Source organism: Alexandromys fortis, unplaced genomic scaffold (assembly GCF_014885135.2).
Source record: "Alexandromys fortis isolate MF-2015 unplaced genomic scaffold, M_Fortis_MF-2015_v1.1 scaffold_17, whole genome shotgun sequence".
Classification (NCBI taxonomy): domain Eukaryota; kingdom Metazoa; phylum Chordata; class Mammalia; order Rodentia; family Cricetidae; genus Alexandromys; species Alexandromys fortis.
The window spans coordinates 4,042,422-4,058,769 of NW_026067896.1; the positions used below are offsets into that span (position 1 = coordinate 4,042,422).

The 16,348-nt window shown below is 50.2% G+C and overlaps 1 long non-coding RNA gene across 1 annotated transcript in view; it reads right to left on the reverse strand.

The window, feature by feature from the left end:
- Positions 1 to 16,226, reverse strand: part of LOC126514202 (uncharacterized) — a 29,686-nt gene extending 13,460 nt beyond the window's left edge. Inside the window, exons 1-2 of the long non-coding RNA XR_007595524.1 lie at positions 14,587 to 16,226; positions 3,721 to 4,892 (exon numbers count right to left, since the gene is read on the reverse strand). This is a non-coding gene — a long non-coding RNA (uncharacterized lncRNA). The remainder of the gene's footprint in view (positions 1 to 3,720; positions 4,893 to 14,586) is intronic.
- Positions 16,227 to 16,348: the final 122 nt, after the last annotated feature.

Consider the following 16,348-nt stretch of genomic DNA (forward strand, 5'->3'; position numbering starts at 1 on the left):
AGAAAGACGGGTGAGCAAAACTTGACCCTTCTGTTGTGAGGCAGGGTCGACCTCTTGAATCCGGTTTTTGGGTGAGGTACAACGAAGGCCAAAATCTCATCCAACCATAGCCAACCACATAGACAAGACCTATGGGGTTGGTCCTCAGCCTGCCAGGGTTTCTCAAATGAGACTCCACAAGGGTGGAGATGGGGGACAGACACCCGCACACCAAACCCCTGAAGCCTCATCCACACAGTGCACCAGGCTCAGAGCCGGAGAGACAGGGTCACTGGCATAAACACACAAGTAGAGCTGGTTCTTCTCAGCATGAGTTTCTAGTGGGAATTTCACAGATAAAGACCAACCTGCAGAAGCAGAGGAGCAACAGGGAACACGACTATATAACCTTAAAACCTGCCAGGGCTGACCGGAGCTATTTCCTTTTGAGGGAAGGAAGGCAGGGTTTCCCTGAGCAGCAAAGAGTAATGGAACAGGTCCAGCTTTAGTGTTGGGGTGACCTGCAAGGGACTTCTCATCACTCCTTAAGCACAGAAAGCGCCCCCCAACTTCTTTGAGTCTATAAAAATGGGCCCAAGAGCATCCCCACCAAGGTAAAGAGCTTAGAAGGCACCTTCCCTTTCTTCTTTCCCTTCTGAGGCTTTCGGGAAGCCTCCCAGGAAGGCCTGCCCCTGGCTCTCACCCTCCCCTTGGACCCAGGGGCAGCGCAGCGAGGGCAGGGAGGCCCAGAGCACCTGCCCCTACGGAGCTGGAGTTGTCCCATAGAAGCTGTGCTCCTGTCTTCTCCCTGGCTCCCAGGAGCAGCTGCCCACACAACCCCTCTACAGATAAACAAATGACCAGTCACCCTGCTAATCCCCCTGTACTGGTACTTCAGCCTGGCAGCCCCCCCCCCGCCAGCCCCCACCCCGGGAGTTTTCCATGACCTCAGCTCTGGAGAATGTGGGGGAATTTAGTACAGGGAAGGGCTGGACAGCTGGGCCTGAAGGGAAGGTCAGGCCAGGCTTTGGAGTTTACTGGGCCAGCGGAGATGTGGATCAATGTCACTAAACTCCCAGGTGGCAAGGCAGGCCCATCAGGTCCCAGGGAGCCAGGCAGACCTGTGATTGGGCCCTGGTGTGTTTGCCAGTGTTACCCCATACAGCCTGGTGGCTCCCGCATTGATTGTCAGATGCCCCATTCCTGGGCTCCCATAATCCTCTTGTCGGACTTGTCTACAAGTTGTTTTGAAGGCATCCTACAGCTGCAGTGGGACCTGCCTGCTCCCTACAGGGAGACAGCGCTTTCAGAGGAAGCCTGGGGCTCCAGAGCCTTGAGGCCAGCCTCAGGGGCTTGGGGTCCCCAACAGCTATTTCAACCCCCACTCCTTTGCCTGCCCCACCTCTCAGGTGCATTCAAGAACAGACCTAAGGCGGCCTGTTGAAACAAGGAGAAACATGGGGTGGCTGCTTAAGTTAGATCGTCAGATAAGTAATTTTTTTAGTATCAGCAAACCCCATACAATCTTTGAGATATGTTTTAAAGGGGTCTAAAATTATCTAGACTTCACACTGAATAGGATGCCTGGAACTCCAGGCCCCTGTTTTATGTTTGAGTTCTATAAATGCCCACTTCTCTGCTGATCTGTAGGGAGACATTTAGGAATAAGAGCCCACATCACACATTAATATTCTCCCATTATTATGAAATTAATCCAGTTTTAAAACTCTGGGACATTATTGATTCTTTTGGAAACGTTTCTGCAACTTTTTATTAACTACATATTTCATAGATTACAATAAAGACTTCCCGTAGATAATGTCTTTCTCCTCCTCTTCCTTCTGTGTGTTGGGGAAATGTACTACTACCAAATAGGAAGCGATTCTCCTCTTACCTGATTGTCAAAGCTGTTGAAGGAGAACGTCCTTTGTCTTTCTTGTTTGCTTTAGGCTTTTGTTATCTTTTGTAATCATGTCTAGCTATGTTGCCCAGGTTAGACCCTTCTGGGCTCATGTAATCCTCCTGCCTCATCACCCAAACAGATAGGATTAGAGGTACTTGCCACCATGTCTGGCCCTGTTTCCTGCCTCCACCCCCCCCTTAAAATCTGGGGTCTGGGAGCAGTAGCTCAGTGGAAATGGAGTGTGTGAAAGATGACCTGGGCTACTACACAAACTCTAAGGCCACCGTGCCGACACAGACCTGGTTTCTTTTGGAAAGGTAAGTGCTCTGATGCGGATGCGGAGCTCCCTGCAGTGACAGATGTCCCTGGTGCAAACATAGTCACAAAAGCTGGCTCTGTGCCATGTCTAGGGAGGCTCAAAACCCAGCTCAAACCTCTACAGGCACCAGGAGCTCTTGGCTGGCAGTCAGAAGGCTGGGAGAATAATTTCATATTTCTGCCTCCTTCTGCTCCTGTTCCCACCTTCTCTCCAAAGGAGGACAAAAGTCAGTGGTTCAGTATCTGAGGCCCCTTCTGAGGAGGCAGAGGTCCCAGGTCTCTGCCTCTAGCCATGTGGTAAGGCCCTGACCACATTCCCCACGCGGCTCAGCTAGAAAGGTCGGCTCTGTCAGTCACACGGCCTCTCCCAGGTCCCCAGGGAAGAAGCTTGGGAACAGTCTGGCCCTGTGTGTGCAGCACCCTGGCAAGGGACCAGCGTGAGGCCCTTCCTGCCCTTGCAGGGAGCCATCTGTGAACTCCCAGCGGGTCACAAGTTCAGGAGCCAGCCCTCTGATGTAGTGCCCTCCTCAGCCACCTACGCAGGCATAGGCTCCAAGCTCCAGGCCGGTCTCCAGCCCTCCAGTGCACTCACTCTCCTCCTCCCTTTCAGGGTTTGCAAGCTCTTGGACTGAATGCCTATAAGAGGCAAGGCTGCTGGATGTCCATAGCACACCCGCCTCGGCTCAGGGATACGCAGTGGGCATGCCACCCCGGGCCAACTCTGTGGAGCTGCTAGGTGGGCAACAGAGCAGTGGCTTCACAGTGCTCACCTACTACTGTCCCTGGACAGTGGCCAGTTCCATGAGCACTGTGGGTAAGTTCAGTTTGATGCTACGGGGGTTCCACTGCACCCCTCCGGCCTGCCTGGCTAAGCTCCTGTTTCTCTCTGTGCCTTCCCATCCGTGAAAGGAGACCAGAGCCACCCCTTCTCAGGGGGCTGTTGTGAGGGTTCCAAAGGCAATCCAAGAGATTAGAAAACTACGTCTACCTGAGTTCCATCCTTGGAACAAATGAGAAAGGAGAAGAAACAACCCTGAGCTCCACACATTGGCCTCCACGAACGGCCGCTAAGGGAGTAAATAAATAATAAAGGCAGAAAATAGCCTGGCACACAGGAAGTACCTATGAACTGTGAGAGGCTGGTTCCCTGGCATGAGCAGCAGAGAAGCCCAGACACTAAGGAGGGGGCAGAAGATGAAGCTGCTGCCCTCACCCCTGCGCAGGGTCCCCCTCCTTCTTCCTTGCACAGTGGAGTTCTGTCTCCTCGCGGTCGTGTTTAGACGGGCCGTTGGAATGTTCTTCCTGCACCGAGGAGAGCCCACATTACCTCCCGCGCCCACCTTGACAAGAGTCAGACTAAATTCCTAACTAGAATGACAGCGAGGAGTGGACACGTGACTGGGTTTCACCAATCAAAGGAGTTCACAGAAGACCTTGTCCGAAGCCAAAACTGGAGGCCCCTGGGGACAACGTTCTCTCTCCGCAGTCTTACACTTTCCCAGAGAAGGTGCTGTACTCACCGCGAAAACGACAAGCTGGAATCCTAACTCTCAGCACCCCAGAAGGCATCTTTACAGGGAAACGGTCCTGAGGAAAGATCAGGTCAGGATGAGGTCACTAACGCGTGCTTTGATGCGATGACTGTGTGTGTCCTTATAAAACAAAGAAAAATTTGGTGGTGGCTGGGTGTGGTGGCTCATGCCTTTAATCCCAGCCCTCAGGAGACAGAGGTAGGTGGATCTCTGAGTTCGAGACCAGCCTGGTCTACAAAGTGAGTTCCAGGACAGCCAGGGCTACACAGAGAAACCCTGTCTCAAACAAAACAAAACAAAACAAAACAAAACAAAACAAAACAAAACAAAGAACAACAATAATTCAGGTAGAGTTGAACACAAAGGCAGGAAGGCGTCTTGAGAAGATGCTGCAGAGGTCTGGGTAATGCTTCCACAAGCCAAGGAAGTCCATACCCTAGGGCACCAGGAGCTCCCAGAAAGGCATTGAATAGATCCTCCCACACTGCCCAGTGACCATGCAGACAACGGCCCACAGAACTGCTGGACAGCGTTTCTTTTCTGTGAGCCAGCTGGACAGAGAACTGGTGAGGCCCACGGTAGCAAACCAGTACGGGAAGAATCGCATCTTTTCAAAGGTGAGTCCCAGAGAGCTGGCTGCCAAGGGTTTTGTTTACTGGGCCATAGCTGGAGCCCAAGAAAGATCTGTGCAGGGGCTGGGGCAGTGGCTCAGCAGCTGGAAGCACCGGCTGCTCTTCTGGAGGCCTTGCATCCACACGGCAGTTCACAACCATCTGTAACTCCAGTGCCAGTGAATCTGATGCCCTCTTCTGGCTTCTGTAGGCACAGGGCACACACATGGCATAGACACACGTGCAGGCAAAAACACCCCTACACATAAAAGTAAATAAATTTTTTTTAAAAAATAAAGGTTTGTTCAATAACTGTCTCTTCTGTAGTTCAAGCAGCCAAACGTGCAGGATAGACGGAGGCCACAGGGGTCAGACATCCTGCCCCATTAGGAATCCGGGGAGGAACTGCACCAGCCACTCCCGAGGTGCATGCTGCTGGCATCAGAGATAATCCCAACTGTGTGGCACCAGGCTCTGGTGGATGACTTCCGCTCATACAGCTTGGAGGTGAGAACTGAGACCTGAGCTGTCTTGTTCCAACTCTTTCACCTGGGAACAAAACATCATAAGGTCCACAGAGGGTCAAGCGACCTCCTGAGCAGTCCGTTCCCACGGGCACCCAGAGGATGCTGAGACATAGCCTACTTTCTTTGAGTCCTAGCTTAATTCTCTGCGACAAAGGCTTGAAGTAGGAGAGAAGACTAGGTGTAGTTTGATAGTCTCTCATGTGGATCTGAGCAGGCACAGATAGATAATGAGAGCGAAAGACAGACAGACTGACAGACACTGGAGAGATGTTGGGGTGTAGAAACTAGAAGGCTCTCTCCAGAGGCGAGAAAAAATAACTACCCATGCCCTTCAAGAGAAGTTGTCTACTTGGCCTCTCCCCATTTTCATGTGAAGGCCAGCTCTTAGGAAGGACAGACACCATCCAGATGGGTCACTGGGAGTCCACAAGCCCCGCCCACCACAAGTCAAACCACAGACCACACCCAGGCCTGGCTGGGAATGGGCATCTTTTATGTTAAGAAATATGAGCCTCCAGGATTCCACATGAGTCTAGGAGTGTCCTCACAGAGAGCCCTTTGTGCCTGGGAGAGGGGAGGCCTGTTAATTCTGGCAGGTGTCCAGGCATTGCCTACTTCCTACTACCACGTCCTGGGGCTCCCCACCTTTCCTTTCCTTTGCACCTCCCTTCCTCCCAGGGCACAGACAGCCACCCTGCCGAGGGCAGGAACTCAGGAGGAAACCTAGCTCTGATGGAACCACGAGAGAGTCCCAGGCTGGAGGCTGAGAACAGGGCTCAGGGGACAGCCAGGCTGAGGGAGCTGGAAGTAGAGGAGAGGCCACGGCTGGGTCAGGTCAGAGCAGGAGTGGAGTGGAGCTGCTCTGTGGCAGGCAACACCTTCCAGTTCGTTCTGCCTGGGAAGAGAGTGGAATAGAGAGAGATGTGGCTTGTTGCTGGGAGACACCATCACTAAAGGTCCACAATTATAATTGCAACTGTTCTTGTTTCTTATAAAAATTAAATTAAAAAGCCCACAAGAATCCCAGGCTTGTCAGTCTTCCTCCCCCATGGTCGGCTTCTATTATGAATCCGCAGCATCTTCTGCCGAGAGCTAATTACACATTGAGTGAAAGACGCAGACCTTCCTTTAACAAATTTTCCTTCTGGGTGAGCTCTAACCTCTCTGCTCCTTCCGCTGCTCCCCATCCCCCAACGCGGAAAGGATGGACTTGCCTGACCTCAGGCCCTCGGCTACTTGGAGCCTGCCTCTCCCTGCTGGATGCCTGGGGCTGCCTGCTGCTGAGCAGAGCTTTTCTCCCAGGCCAGCCCTCACTTTCCACCCCTAGGAGGTTCCACCCCTGCCTTGGCTCACAACCAACCACAGACAGTAACTGTCACCTGCATCCACCCAGCACTGGGCCCCTCCACAGCCTGATCCTCAGGTTCTCAAGGAGAGAAAGGGGTACCGATCACCTCCTGAAAGCCCAGGGATGGAATGTGACCCCTTCTTCCAGGAGGTTCCAGGAAGAGCTTGTTCTTGTGCCTTGTTTTCATCCCCCGCCCCCTGCATTGCTCCACATGATTACAGACATTGCCGTTCCCAGGATGGCTCAGTTTTTCTCCTAAGAAGCTATGAGCAACTCTGGAAACAGGAAGTAGTGTGGGCTAATGCCTTGAACCCCTGCCCTCTGTGGTATTGAATTTCACCTACTTAGGAGACAGCTAATTGTGTGACTGTTGGGACATCTCTGAGCTTGTTACAGCTGTTCTGGGGCTTGACAAGTCACAGCATCTCAGACCTGGAAGGTCCTTCTAGGCCACCCCTTTCCTGAGCCAGAGTGCAGCTGAAAATGAAGAATCCCATGTCCCAGATATCACTTCCCTGGGCCCCTCAACAAAGGTGGACTAAAGGGAATCACATCGTAGCTTAATCTAAGCCCTTGGATGGCCAAAACAGGGAGGTCACAAATTTGAGGCCAACTCTGGCAGTTTAGCAATCTCTTGTTTGGAGAGAAAAAAAAGAAAAAAGAGAAGAAAGCCAGGTACCAGGGAGATGGCTCAGCACTGGTGTGGGAGGTCATTCTATGCATTACTTTTATTAGTTAATGAATAAAGAAACTGTCTTGGTCTGTGATAGGGCAAAAGACCAGAGCTAGGCGGGGAAAACTAAGCTGAATGCTGGGAGAAAGGAGGCAGGATCAGCGGACAGAACTTTTCCTGCCATTGCCACATATGAATACACAGATTAATAGAAATGGGTTAGATTAATATGTAAGAGTTAGCCAATAATAAGCTAGAGCTAATGGGCCAAGCCGTGATTTAATTAGTACAGTTTCTGTGTGGTTATTTCAGAGCTGAGCAGCCGGGAACTAACAAGTGGCTCTCTCCCTCCAACACAGCATCATCAGCATCAAATAAGCATCACACACACACACACACACACACACACACACACACACACACCCGTTATTATTATAAAGAAGTTTTAATAAAATTCAGCATGGGGATGTATTGCACGTCTATAATCTTAGTGTTCAGAGGCTGTGGCAAGAAAATTGCCATGAGTTTGGGGCCAGCCTGAGCTAACTAATGAGTCCTAAGCCATCTAAAGAAAAATGACTGTCTATAACTGTCAACCACCTGTGTACAGAATGCTCACCTTTTCAAAGACCTCACCAAGAACTGACTTTATAAAAAGAGTGATTTCTCTGATTATTTGCTCTCTCTTCAAAGTCAGTTCAGGGTGTTGGAAGAATTCAAGGACAAACTGGAACAGAGCTCAGTGGTAGAATGACCATCCAGCCACCATGTGCAGGCCCTGGGCTTGATACCCAGCATGGAGGAGGGAGGTTGGGCACTGTGAACGAGACACAGGACCTTCACCCCAGCATCTGGAAAGGACCAGAGGGTGTAAATGGTGGTGGGGGCACACCGGAGGGCTGGTGAATGTGTTGTCTATAGCCTCTCACAGGGGGGCTGCAGTCACTTTTCTTTCTTCTCTTGGTGGGGGTTATCTTCTTATTGAGCCAATTATTCTCTGTGTGGGTGCGTGTTCCATTGCATATACACAGAGGCCAGAGAAAGACGTCAGGTGTCCTGCACTATCCCTTTTTGTCATAGTCCCTTGTGAAGAGTCTCTCACTGGATCTGCAGTGACAGGCTGGCAGTCAGCAATTCCCAACGCCTAGCTCTACATCTGGAAAACCTGGAGTTACTGGTGCATGCAACCACACCCTGTTTTTCTTCCTTCCTTCCTTCCTTCCTTCCTTCCTTCCTTCCTTCCTTCCTTCCTTCCCTTCTCTCCTTTCTTTCTTTCTTTCTTTCTTTCTTTCTTTCTTTCTTTCTTTCTTTCTTTCTTTCTTTCCTGAGACAGAGTTCCTTTGTGTAGCCCTGAACTCACTTTGTAGACCAGGCTAGTCTCAAATTCACAGAGATCTGCCTGGCTCTGCTTCCAGAGTGCTAGGATTAAAGGTGTGTGCCACCACTGCCTGACTGACACCCCGCTTTTTACATGGGTTATGGGGTACAAATTCCACTCCTCATGACTGCAAAGCAAGTCCTGTAACCCATTAAGCCATCAGCTCTCCAGTCTCCTTTTTTTTAATTTTGGAGACAAAATCTTACTATGTAGTGCATGCTGAGTGGACTGAACATAACCTCACTAATTAGGCCAGGTTCACTAAGTGACCATGAACTTACAGTGATCCTCCTAACTCTGCCTCCCAAGCTCTAAGATTGCAGGTGTGCACCATCACACTGATTGTCCATGGTGTGGGGAGGTGGGAGCTCCAATTCAAATATACAAAACCTGTTGAAATGCTAAACCCTGCACCTAGAGCGACGGCTCTGACCTGTAACCCCAGCCCATGGTTGGTGACAGTAAGAGGATCAGGAGTTCTAGGCTTGTCTGGGCACAGAGTAAGTCTCAAAATAAATAAATACATAACAGAGGGACAGAAGATGGATGTAAACTCCCGAGCCCCGGGGCGGAGACTCTGATTTAACCAATATGCAGAACTCTGCGGTATGCACTTTTAAGAAGCATCCTGGGTAATTCTGAACAAGTGGCCACACTATTTCACGTGGCTCCAAACTGCAGCTAAAACAGGAATCAGCTGGACCAACCACAGTTGCTTTCCTCCTCCCAGCCAGAGCTTTCCTGGAATGTATGTTCTAAGAAATTATTTATATTTCTATTTTAAAAATAGCACTAATTTCTTCTGCCTTCATTATAATTAATGTAGCAAGCTTAGAAGGTGCCATAATAAAACACTTGTGACCCTTCACTGAGGGAGGGAGAGATGGTTGGTAACATTATGCTGTTTCTTCCTTACGTGTTTTTATAATAAAGTTGACAACACACTAAATAAATGATTTGATAGCAATGTCTCCTGTATTTTTTTTCACTAGTCACTCTGAGGTCTGCACAATGTCTCCATTAAGTGGATATGCCTTACTTTTATAATCCTTCCCTTGTAGGACATCAAAGTTACTCCCAACAACTAAACAATATTGAGATGAAACATCTTTAGGCATAACATGTTATCAACTTTTTGTTAGGTATTTGCTTTGTTTTTTGAGACATGGTCCCAAGTAGCCCAGGTTAGCCTAGAACTTGCTGAAGATGTCCTGACAGGCCTGCCTTTACTTCCCAAGTGGTACAAGGCTATGCCTAGTTTTTACAGTGTTGGGGGTTGAAACCAATGTTTTGTATACATTAGGCAAGTACTCCACTGAGATATAGTTCTAGCCCTGTTTGCTCATTCTTTGAGACAGTTTCAAGAAGACCAAGCTAGCCTTGAACTCACTATATAACTGAGGCTAACACTGAACTCCTGATCCTCTGCCTCTGCCTCCTGAGTCCTGAAATTACAGGTCACATGCCATCATGCCTGCTGTTTTATCAAATTACTTCGTAAAGTTAACTTTTTCTTTTTTTTTACAAGAATAAAAAAATCGAGGGGCTGGAGAAATGGCTCAGTGGTTAAGAGCATTGCCTGCTCTTCCAAAGGTCCTGAGTTCAATTCCCAGTAACCACATGGTAGCTCACAACCATCTGTAATGGCATCTGGTGCCCTCTTCTGGCCTGCAGACATACACACAGACAGAACATTGTATACATAATAAATAAATAAATATTTTTAAAAAAATAAAAAATAAAAAAATCGAATCTAGGGCATTGAACATGCCAAGCAAGTATCCTACCACTGGATCATATCCTTGGTCATTATTAATGTTTCTTTTTTCTTTTTCCTTTTTTGCTTCATTTAGATGGAAATGTGTTGACCGAGGTTTCTGTCCTGCCCAGTCCTGCAGTCATTCAGTACCAAAGAAACACACAGAGGTCTACATTAATCATAAACTAGTAGCTCCGGCTTCTTAACTCTTACATCCTACATTAATCCATAATTCTTGTCTGTGCTAGCCACGTGGCTTGGTACCTTTTATCAGCAAGGCATTCTCATCTTGCTTCCTCTGTGTCTGGGTGACAACTGCAGACTGCCTTTCCTCTTCCCAGAATTCTCCAGTTCTTGTCACCCCAACTCTATTTCCTGCCTGGTCGCCCTGCCTATACTTCCTGCCTGGCTACTGGCCAATTAGCATTTTATTAAAGCAACAAAACTGACAAATCTTTACAGGGCACAAGACCATTGTCCCAGAGCAGAAAAGGATCACTGAGTCAAAGATGTGACTCTGGGCTGGGGACATAACTCAGCAGTTGAATACTTACCAAGTATGTGCAAGGACCTAGGCTCACTTCCCCAGCGCTAAAGAAAAGCGGGGTAGGGGATGTTTTAGAGGCTCCTGGTAGACATACCACCAACTTCCGGCTCCATTTTGCAGGTTACCCCCATGTCAGCATGAGTACCCCTGTCTGCCACACTCAGTCCACAACCTGTTTAAGGTCTGATAAAGGATTTTACTTTAGTCGGTAGCTGAGTGAATGTGTTGTTGACAAAGCAGAGTCTTGCCAAGGACCCCACAGCCTCTGCCTCAGAAGGACGATGAAGACAGTGTGCACAGAAAATGGCCACCATGCCCCACCCCCATGTCTGACCTGAAGATTGTTCTTTTACAGAGACTTCTCCTACCAAGAATAGCCAACCCTGCCTCCTTGAGCCAGCTATGAACCACAAATCATCCCTCCTCCCTTATCTATTGCGACACCCCTGCCTTCTGGTCCTGCTGTAGGCAGTGACTCTGCCTCCCAGGCAGCTATATATCATAAACATGTTGAGGCCAGACCACGTGATCCCAGCTTCCTCTCTCTCTCTCTCTCTCTCTCTCTCTCTCTCTCTCTCTCTCTCTCTCTTCATTCCTTGCTGCCCCAGTCAGGTCTGTCCCTGGAATAGGAACATCACCAGGCTCCAGATCCCACTATTCACCACATGTGGCTATATCTCACAGGACAAAAAGACACACAAAACCATAAACTCAGTATTTTTTGCTTTGAACTCTTGCATTAAACACAATAAGGCATCAGGCTCTTACAGCCCTCGTACATTAACGCCTTCTTTTAGTGGTTCTTGTATAACTTGTGCCTGTCAGGGCCACAGCCACCTTTGTCAATGGGTGTTAGTCTGGTGGGTCTAGTCTCCGGGTTAGGTAGCCTGGGAGCGTTGAGTGGAACAGGCTGTGCATTCTTAAATGGCTCACTTCTCCTCAAATGCTGGTCTCCTAGTGATGGCTTCACAAAGGTCATTCCATGTGGTCAGCCTTCTCCATCCTGAGCAGACTTAAAGCTGAAGACAGCCCTCCCTCGTGGTGAGTAGTAGAGCTCTTTCTTGGCATGCATGGGGCTCTGAGTTTGATTCCTGGAACCCCAAATTTAAAAAAGAACCAGTTGAAGTGGGAAGATCCAGCCTAAAAGTGGGTGGTACCAGTCCCTGGGTTTTGGTCTTGAACTGAATACCAAAAGAGACAGTCAAACTCAAGCAGGGACAATGGATACAATGTGACATCTGCTTTCAGACTATGGATACTATGTAACAATCTAACACCATACCATGGATACAAAGTAGCAATTTGCCACCTATTCTATGGATATTATGTAGCAATCTGCCCACTATACCATGGATACTATGTAGCGATTTGCCCCCTATTCTATGGATATTATATAACAATCTGCCCACTATACCATGGATACTATGTAGCAATTTGCCCCTCCACACTATGTAACAACCTGCCTCCATACTATGGATACAATGTGATAACCTGCTATCAGACTATAGATACAATGTAGCAAACTGCTTCCAGACTATGGATACAATGTAGCAAACTGCTTCCAGACTATCGATACCCCATTTCCATTCATCTATGTTTTGCCATGTGTCTCATGGCTTTACCTGTGCTTTAATACATCTTGCTCTTCTAGAGACTGGCTGGCATCTCTCCCTCTCTGCCCTTCCTTCTCCCTGTATTCAGTTTGGCTTTTTTGCCTCACTATATTCTGCACCACTATAAGTCAAAGCAGCTTGTATTATCAACCAATGAGAGCAATGTATATTCACAGCATACAGAAGGGCTAGCCCATAGCACTCTTCCAAGTGCTGAGATGATAGGCATGTATATAAAACCAAACCTGGTTTATGTGGTGCTGGGGATCAAATCTAAAGATTCATGCACGTAGCAAACATTTTACCAACTGAGCTATAACCCAGCTGCATGGGTAGTTTTTAAGCAATTCTTAACTAAGTTGTCCACTTGGTCTCACTGACCTTTTCTGGTCTCACTAGAGTTTTTTTTTTTTTTTTTTTTTTTTTTTTCAATTTTTTTTTTTTTTTTTTTTTTTTTTTGACAGTTTCTCTGTGTAACAGCCCCAGCTGCGACACCTGCACCATGCAGAACCATGACTAGGCAAGGGTCTGGGGATTAAAGAACACAGAGACATGGGTCACTCTTGAAGCAATGATGCCAATTTTACTGTGTTCCAGGGAAGCTTATATAGAGCTCGCCTTGATTAGTGGCTAAGCCCTCACTCTCAGGATTTTCTACTGCAAGTCCACCAGAAACCACTCCCATGTTATCAGGAAGGAACTCGTGAGGGTTTTGTGCTCAGAGCAGCTGCAAGCACAGGAAAACAAGTTGTTTACTCCAGCAGGTAAGAGGTCATAGAAAGTTCAGGGTCTAAGAGTCTACAGCCCCTAACACCCAGCTGTGTAGACCAGGCTGGCTTCAAATTCACAGAGATCTGCCTGCCTCTGCCTCTCGAGTGCTGGGATTAAAGGTGTGTGCTGCCACCACCTGGTTCTCACTAGATCTTTTACAAGGTAGATGACTGAGATAATACATACTTGGGGGTTGGAAAGATGATGGCTCAGTGGTTAAAAGCACTAGCTGTTCTTCCAGAGAACCCATTAATTGATTTCCAGCGCCCACATGGCATTTAATAATCATGGGCAACTCCTGTCCCAGGGAATCTAATGCCCTCTTCTGGCCTCAGCAGGCACCAAGCACAATAGAGATAGGCCAGCAAAACACCCACAAACATGACAAATATTTCTTTAAATATATATGTATACACACACACACACACACACACACATTTGGCCAGGCATTGGCTCCCTGCCCTGGTTTCGACCACAAAAAGGTGCCAAGGCTCTTCAATCTGACTGACCATTGGGGCTGCCAAGAAGTGGAGCTGGGCTATTTGGTCAGACAAGGAAGAGCTGGTGTCAGAAGTCAAGATAAGGCTGCCTTGGAAGCGGTCACAGCAAACAGGAAGCCCTGTCAGACACAAAGGTTGCTCCCGAGGCCAGATGTGGACCGAGGTGCAAGAGGTGGGCAGAGCTGGCAGCTCACACGCACTTCCTCCAGGACCAGCAGATTAAGTTCTCGCTTCTTAGGGCCTCTGGGTAGTAGGGACAACCAGGGCAAGCCAGGCACACCAGCAGTCAAGGTGACACTGCCAGAGGAGCAAACAGCTCTACACAGAGGAGACAGGTGTCCCCTGGGCTGGGCCCACGACAGGAGTGGGAGAAACCCTTCTGAAGAGAGCTATGAGTTGTGGAGTCTGGGCCTGGATAACACGGGAGCTACGAGATGTGGAGTCTGTGGTATAAGAGAGCGTGGATTCGGAGCCTGGATAACGTGGAAGCTACGAGCTGTGGAGTCTGTGGTATAAGCAACAGCTGCAGCCCTCTTGCACCTGCCTTCTGCTCCAAAGTGAACACACGCTGCTCCAGCCCACAACACTCCCTGAAGGGCAACCACACAGGCCTGGGGCCTCAACCATGACCACTTTCAAGCCCCACATCCTTGGCCACTATTTCATCCTCTGATGTCACAGGGTTCTGCATCTTGCCCCCAGATCAGCAAATTAGACCCTGTGATTTCCCAAGAGCCTCCATTCTTAACTCTTCTACAGAAAAATTATATTAAAAAAAAAAAAAAAGCACAGGGCTTCCCAGAATGCTTCAGTGCTCTTCCCAGCTGGAGTGGATTGGCAGAAATGAGCTGAGTCTCGATGAGTGTCACGTGGGGCAAGGAGAAGCCCACATGGTCCCTCTCAAAGGCTACCTACCGACAGGATCTCTCTGAAAGCCCAGCCGTTAAGGCGAGACACAGACACCTCCCTCCCCGGCTGGCATCACTTGCTAAGTGGTGGCTCTGGGAAGAAGAGCCAAATCCAGGAAAGAGGCCCAGGATGAACTCCGGCTGGAGGCCCAGTCTTACTCATCCTGGGGTCATGAACGGGTCAAAGAGGTGCCCATGTGCAAAGGAGAAAAACCAAACCTGTAACATCTGCTGCCTTCCGTGTCCTCCTGGAGCCTCCGTAACCTGCCTTCCTGTTTGACCTGGTAAGGAAAAGCTCCCAGAGTTAAAGAAGCTTCCAAAGGCCACGAAGTTCACGGACGGTAGATGTTTCTTATGTTGATTTTTTTTTTTTTTTTTTTAACTGTTGCATCCGTGGCTAGAGAACAGAGCTAGCTGCTGTAGCCTGATGAAGCCGGCACCACCAGCAACGTCTTCAGTTCCCGGAGCTCCAGCTTCGCCCTCCCTGGGCCTCCTGGAAACAGAGCGCCTCTCGGACTGGTTGCTGAGCAGACTCTGAGGCAGTTCGAAGCACCCAGATGCCTAGCCTTGTAGAAGGCTAGATTATTGTACAGTACGTGGGGCTTGGCAATTCACTCTCCCCCATCTTACCCCCAACATGCAACGCCTGAGTACTAGACCTGCGTGTGTAAGCAACCGCTCAACCACCAAGCCACACACCCAGCTTCTGGAAACCTGCTTAGGGATGAAGAATCATGCCCTCCAATGATAATTTAAAAAAAAATACTCTCAGAATTCTTATTTTTTTATGCCTCTCTTTATACCATTACCGCCCAGTTTCATAGGACGTCATCTGCTAACCATTTACTAGGGCTCCGTTAACTCTTAACTTTGACTACACCTCTTTAGCTGAACAAGGGTGCTTCCTCACTTCCCCATCCCAAGTTGACTACAGGGTCTGCCGCTGACCAAGAGTAAGGCGAGGGGCTTAATCAAAGCTGCCCCCATCAAAAGCCTGATTGGAGGCCACGTCTCAGCCCCAAAGCCTGTCCCCGCCCAGGTCGGTACCCTAAGTCTGAGAGAGGTCTCTAGGGAGGTGCAAGTCCTGCTTCTAGAAACTTGGCCCGGGGCCTTTCCCAGCAAGGGCCTCGCCTTCCCTCTCCTCCCGCCCTTGGGGCGGTTCCAGCCTTGCCACCCAGCGCGGGCTGCAGCACGTGGCTGGGGGCGGCGGGCTTCCACTGCGCCCGGCTACCCCGCAGGGTGGCGATGGCCCTCCCTTCTCCCTCGCCCTCGTGACTTCTGGTAAAGGCCCCCGCTCGTCCCCACCCACCTCCGCCCTCCACCGCAGCCCGAGTGGTGCGGGCCGCGCCTCCCCGGGAGGCTGAGCTTTCTCCCGCTCCTGGCAGCAGGCTGCGCTTCGGAAACTGTTGACTCAGAGGGTGGCCTGGCGGCCAGCGTCTGATGTCAGCCTGGAGCCCGGCCGGCCGCGGCGGGGAGGCGAAGGAGAGGCCCGGCGGGCGCAGGAGGCGGAGCGGGTGCGGGCGAGCGGCCCGGTGGGCGCCGTGGGGGCGGCGCTGCAGCGAAGCTGCTCGGCTGCGGCTGCCCGGGCGCCCGTGACTCACGGTGCGTCACTGAGCAGATGCCCGCGGCGGCCGGAGGCTCCCGGCTGCTGCTGACTCATCAGAAAGCTGTGCACGGCCGGGGTGGCTTTGGGGCGCCCGGAGCCGGAAAACCCCCCAAGAAGAGGCTGGGGCGCGGGCGGGCACTGCAGCGGGAAGCCGCATGGCTGGCAGCTGCTCGAGCCACCTGCAGCGCGGCCGCCAGCGAGCGACCGTAGGCTGGACCATCCCCCACCCCTGCCCACACTCCGTGGTTTCCTGTGCCCAGAGGCGGGCAGCGAGTTCCCTCCCAGATGTCGCAGAGCTGTTTCTAGGCGTCCACAACTACTAGGGTGTTACCCGAGGTCACTGGTGTTGCACCCCCCCTCACCCCACCCACCCCG